Raw genomic sequence first — 6,725 nt, 5'->3', positions numbered from 1 at the left:
GTAAACAGTATTTTGTTTTTAATTTTAAATTCCCCTTGTTCATTGCTGGTATATAGGAAAGTAATTGACTTTTGTATATTAATCTTGTATCCTGCAACATTTCTATAATCACTTATCAGTTCTTGGAGGTCTTTTTTTCTTCTTGATTCTTTCAGATCTTCTATATAGGTGATTATGTCATCTGTAAACAATGACAGTTTTATTTCTTCCTTCCCAAACTATATAACTCTTATTTCATTTTCTTTTCTTATTTCATTAGCTAGGACTTCTAGTACGATGCTGAAAAACTGTGATGAGTGGGGAAATTCTTGTCTTGTTTCTGATCTTAGTGGGAAAGTTTCAAATTTCTCATCAAGTATGATGATTGTGGTCAGTTTTTTGTACATATTTGTTTATCAAGTTGAGGAAGTTTCCCTCTATTCCCAGGTTGCTGAGAGTTTTTATTTTATAGGTGTTGAATTTTGTCAAATGCTTCTTCCATATCTGTTGATGTGATCAAGTGATTTTTCTTCTTCAACACACTGATGTGGGTTAAAGAATTACATTAATTAATGAATTACATTAATTGATCTTCGAAAGATGGACCAGCTTTGCACAGCTGGGATAAATCTCACTTGGTAATGGTGTTAATTGTTTTTATATTGTTGGATTTGATTTACTCATATTTTGTTTAGAGTTCACACATCTATTTTCATAGAGATATTGATCTGTAGTTACCTTATCTTATAATGTCTTTGCCTGGGTTTGGTATTATAGTAATGCTGACCTCATAGAATAAGTTAGGAAGTATTTCCACTGCCTCTATCTTCTAAAAGAGCTTGTAAAGAATTGCTATAATTTCTTCTTTAAATGTTTTGTAGAATTCACCATTGAACACATCTGGATCTGGTGCTTTTTTAAATTAATTATTGATTTGACTTAGTTGACAAATATATTTCTATTCAGATTGTCTATTTCTACTATGTGAGTTTTGGCAGATCATGTCTTTCAAGAAATTGGCCCATTTCATCCAGGCTATTAAATTTGTGAGCACAGAGTTTTTCATAGATTCTTTTTTTTTTTTGCGGTACATGGGCCTCTCACTGTTGTGGCATCTCCTGTTGTGGAGCACAGGCTCTGGATGCTCAGGCTCAGCGGACATGGCTCATGGGCCCAGCTGCTCCACGGCATGTGGGATCTTCCCGGACTGGGGCACAAACCTGTGTCCCCTGCATCGGCAGGCAGACTCTCAACCACTGCACCACCAGGGAAGCCCTATAGTTTCTTTTATTATCCTTTTAATTCCCCTCCTTCTGCAGTAATGCCCCCACTTTCATTTTTGGTACTAGTATTAGTTTGGCCAAAAGTTCATTCAGTTTTTCTGTAGTATCTGAGAGAAACACCCGAACGAACTTTTTGGCCAACCCAATAATTAGTGTCTTCTACTTTTTTCCCCTTAGATCAGACAAAATACATTGAGTGCCAAAATGCTGCAGCAATATGGGTTCATCACTCAGCTGGTTTGGCAACTGTATGCATTGTCCCCACTCCGACCCTCAGACCAGTTTTTGATTATGTTATTTTTCCTTTTATTGAAATCAGCAAATCTGAATTTGCTACTGTGGGGAAAGCAGGAAGAAGAGAAAAAAAAATGAAGGTTTTTAACCTTCAGAGCAGAGAGTTCAGAGGTTCAGTCTGAATAAGCACAAAAACTTTTCAGTGTGCTTTTGAATTCCTTGAATTTGCAGAACTGTTCGGAACTGCTAACCTAGGGATTTTGATTCAATTAATCTTGGGTTAGGCCTGAACATCTGCATGTTTCAAAATCTTCATAGATGTGTTATGAATCATTGCTCTAAATATTTAATGAATATAAGCAAGTACTTGTATAAAATATGTGTGTGATCACCTATCTAGAAGATATTTGAAATGTAGACTATTTAAGATTAATATACTTAGAGTAAGTACAGGGGGATGATATTTACATAATCAATGTTGTGGTTGCTCCAATATTTACTATTTATGTCTTTAATTAATCACACCAAAACACTATCTTTAACATTTCTTGTAATAAAGTTCTTTGGGAGATTAATTTTGTCTACTTTTTTTCATTTGAATTATCTATATGTCTTTCTATTTTTGAATTATACTTTTGCTGGATAAACAATTCTTGGTTCACTGGGTTTGTTTTTTATTCTTTTTTTCTTTTTTCTTCCAGCACTTCATAGATACTTTTCTACTTTTTCTGATTTACATTATTTTTGACCATATGCCCACAATTACTCTTATTTTCTTCCCCTCTATATTATTTCCCCTTCTTTCTTTTTTAAAGATTTCCTTTATCTTGTTTTCAGTAGTCTGATGATGATGTGGTTTGTTGTGGTTTTCTTTGTGTTTATCCTACTGAAATTTCTTCAGCTTTTTGATTCGTAGTTTTGTCAAATTTGAAAAATTTCTGCCATATTTTTCCCATTATTTTTCTGTCTTCCTCTTTTGTGGAAAACCATACTGCATGTGCATTGGAGAACTAATATTTTTTGTGAACACTTTTTTCCTGCTTTAATTTGGATATTTTCTATTATGGTATCTCCAAGCTTGCTGATCTTTTTTCCTACCATATTTCCCTGCTACTAAGATCATCTGTTTATTTGTTTTAAGTTTTCCAGAGTGTCTTCATTTTCAGACACTATAGAACTTTAAATACTGTGTCAAAAAGATTTATAAAATATAAAATATTCTCAGCTCAGCCACATTTGAATGTAAGATAGTCAATACCTATGTCTGAATAAGTCCATGATATGGATATATGATATAATACACCTACATATATATTTTTTCACATGTATATATGCACATTATTCTATCTCTATTTATAGTAGATACTTCTTTTATAATTGTGATTTGATATCCATCCTCCACTATTTACTCTTTCACTCGTTATCTAAATCTTCAATTTCTTTCCATTATAAACAGTCCATTAAACCCCTAGTCAGTACTGTCAGGGCGTTCTTGCTCAGAGAACTGTTAATAACAAAGTGAAGTACTACTTTCAACCTCTCACTTCTGAACACAAGGTTAGAGTTTATCTGATGATGCAACTGTATACTTCCAACAAGGAGGGTATTTTTCTTTGGTAGTTGGCATGACAACCACTTTATATGAAAGCTCTTCAGAAATATCACCACCTTCTAAACTAATTAGGATTGTGCCTTTAAGCTCAATTACATCTGCATTTATTGCTCAAGGTTGTTGAGTGAGTAAAGTTGTGTGAGAAGTCATCATTAATTCCTTCAACTGAGGGGTACAAGAAGTCTCCTCAGTTCATTGCAACTCTACTACCTCAAAAAGCAGACCAAGTTCTATCACAGTGATAGCTTTGTACTCTGCTGCATTTTTGCCAGAGATGCTTCCAATAAATGAATCTCTCATTGCACATGCAATCTTTACTGCTTCCACCTATCTTGCTTCTTCCAGTTCCTTGTTGTACTATTCTACTCAGTAGGAAAAGCACTCTTGAGTTCTTTAACATGAGGTATGTGCTAGAATATGTCTTCAGCCATGAGAAAGAGTGAAAGCAAAAACAATATTACATCCAAAATTTTAGTTGATGCAGTCTAACAAGTTGATTTGATTTGACTTCATGTGAGTTGATTTGAGATCATTTTCATTTTCACAATAAAGCCTAACTTTGATTACACTGAAATAAAAGAGTTCATAAAATGCTTGTAATAGGCAAATGACTTTTCCAAGATCATATTGTTTATATGACTCAATAATCTTGTTTGCAAAATCCTACACTTAAGTGTAGCATACTGGTCTATGACACACATATCTTTAGCAGGACTGAAACCAGTTCTGTACTGAAACCAGCCACCCCCTCCCCGGCAAAAAAAGCACATGGTATTCCTAAACTTGCTAACATCTCTGGCAGCATTAATAACAGATGAACCAACTGTCACTTTAATGATGACACAAGACTCAGCTACCACCAAAGAAGGATATCAGTACCATAGGGAGGCTCCTTGCTTTTATCTTGTGTTCCACTGATGACAACATTATGATTAATGATATTCTCAAAGTTTTAAACATCAATTATCCCTTTCTCCAAGGTTAATTCCTGACAACCACTGTCTTACTAAGTGCTTTTTTCCTTGCTGTCACACATGTTAATCAAAAAAGACTGAAACCAACCACCAAGCTGGACTTTTCCTCTCAAATACAAATTGGCTCTTTAGTCAGTACCTGGAAGAACATGAAGCCATGAAAATCTATTAAACCAGATGTTTAAAATATCCTGGCCTAGCACATATTCTAAGGTATCAGGACCACCAATCTGAGATTTGACTTCTTTTGGAAGCAGTTGCTCAGGGGAAGGAGTCTGTTAGATATCACTGCTGTGTTGTTCCACTTATTCAATAATATGCTCAATGGTTTGGATGTTGATCAATAATTCATCTTGTGTATTATGACAAAACATAGGAATTTGAACACCTCAATCTCTTTGCCTTGATATATACTACTATAGTTGTGTGTCCATGATTTTGACCACGGCATTCACTCTTGATCTAGGAGGAAGTTCCCCCTTTTTAAAAGGGGGGACTTGGCTGTGGTCGTAAAATTCATGTGGTCTTAATATATTACAAACCACTGCTTGCAGACATGAGTAACCATTGGTTTCTGAGTTCTCCAGTCATAAGGATAGCTAAATATCAAATTATCCTCTTTCAACAAATGCTTTGCTGCCTGAAGCACATTTATTACCACAGCAGTTTCTTCTTTAAGTACAGTCTTTGAAGTTTAGGATCTGAAACATCTGTGAAAATGTCATCCTCATCTAGTGAAAATATCATTAACAGGTTGTGTTGAAAATCTACACTGTAATCTTCCTTATCATGAATTGGGACTGTGTGAACCAATCCTGTTCATTTTGTCATGGTCATATAATTTGAAGATAAAAGAGGAGAGCTTTATCAAGAAATATAGGATGGGTACAAATACCATTTTTCAAAGTTATACTTGAAAATGTTGAAATAACTTCAAATATTGTTTCCAAAGTAGAAGCAACAGGTGTTACTTTATCTGCAGGAAATATATAGATATTTCCAGAACTGGAACATTTCTCAATAGTGTACTTGTATTTGGGCACATAGCAAACAATCCAACTGGCTGGAAAAGTCCAAGACTGTGTGGTTCAGACTAAAAAAGCTAACAGAAGATAAACTATCTATAAGGGATGTCAACTTAGAAAGTTTCAAGTGAGAGAATTTTAAATGTATAGAACTGATGCACTCAGGATTTTATTCAAGTTCTGCTGAAGCAGAACCTAAGCAGTCCTTGACCAGGGAAACCAAAACACAGGTTTTGTAAAATCAATAAACCAAGCTGTTATCAAACACTTATTAGAAAATTCTCAATTGTTTGGCTTCATATTTTCTATCAAATGTAGAGTAGCAATTATTGCAATCTGCCATTACTATTCAAAGACTAAATGTCGATTTCTGTTTCTCATTGGCTGCTTTACCAAATGAACTTTCTAATTTCACGGATGAAAGATTCTGAACTTTTTCACCAAGTTCTGGTAATACTTTTACTTCAATGAGTAACCCATTACAATATCATCCTGACACAAAACGTACTTTGGAAACTGTCATCATAAGGTATAAGCCGGTCATGTCTTTCAAAATCTTATTTAAAGCATGTCCTACATGAAGGTCACCATTTGCATAAGGAGATCCGTCATGAAGACAAAATTCTATCGTTTCTTTCTCTTTGCCGTGAAGTTATGAAAATCTACATTTCTAGAAGTTTCTTCAGTTACATTTTCAGCCAATAAAATCTGCTAGACCTCCATGTCTGTGTTGGACTGCTGGTGGCCCAGCAACTTCAAGGCAAAAGGGGATCTACAACAGCAGCTCCATGTTGTCCTATTTGCCTCTATTCAGGTTAGGCAGCTGGCCACTGCCTCCGGTGAGTAACCATGGCAGACACCTTATCTTGGTTCCTCACCTTCCCAGGTGACAGGAAAGGTAGGGTGGCCCCACAGATTCCCTGCGTGCCTGGCTCCCAAGGGCCCAGCTCAAAAGGCACAACGGAACACTCAGGCCTCCACTCCAGCACCTGATGCTCAGCTCCTGCCATCTGGGCCCCAGAGAAACTCTGTGGCACCCACCGGGAATGCGTGTGCACAGAGCACAGAAAGAGCCTGTGGTGACGTTTTCGTTTCAGATATTTTATTTTTTCTCACTAAGTCTTTTATACTTTCTTTTTATGACTTTATTTTAAATATTTTGTTTATATTTCCTTCAGAGTTTTGAATATATTTCTAATAGCTGTTTGAAATTCGTGTCTGTTAATTCCATTGTCTCCTCTTTTAAGGTGTTTCTACCAAAGGGCTGGTGGCTTGGTTATGGATGGAAGTGGAAATGAATGTCTGTGCTTTTAATTTTTAGTTTTAATTATTAAACTTTTCATGCCATTCTCTATTTCTGTCATTTAAAAATGTTTGTCTTGCCATTGTTTTTCCTTGTATTTCTAATCCATCTATGTATTTTAAACATTTTATACAGTGTAGATAATTATTTACTAGTTTTGATCTTTTTATTTTTGCTATCTTTGCTCACATTGACTTGTTTCTCACATTTTTTTTTCATTATGAACTCACTACCAAAAACGATAGGTCAAGCTGAGCTAAATTCATCCAATATGTATCAACCTGATGTCAGTACAGTACAACCTGATATTAATAC

General features: G+C 35.3%; 1 pseudogene; it reads right to left on the bottom strand.

Annotated features, from left to right (window-relative positions):
* Positions 1 to 1,743: 1,743 nt before the first annotated feature.
* On the bottom strand, positions 1,744 to 6,117 carry LOC111164978 (isoleucine--tRNA ligase, mitochondrial-like; annotated as a pseudogene).
* Positions 6,118 to 6,725: the final 608 nt, after the last annotated feature.

This window comes from Delphinapterus leucas, chromosome 17, assembly GCF_059928025.1.
Source record: "Delphinapterus leucas isolate spDelLeu-1000000601 "Yukka" chromosome 17, BTC_Dleu_Yukka2, whole genome shotgun sequence".
Classification (NCBI taxonomy): Eukaryota; Metazoa; Chordata; class Mammalia; order Artiodactyla; family Monodontidae; genus Delphinapterus; species Delphinapterus leucas.
Note: the sequence above shows the minus strand (reverse complement) of the source record. Positions and strands in the feature narration are given on the sequence as shown.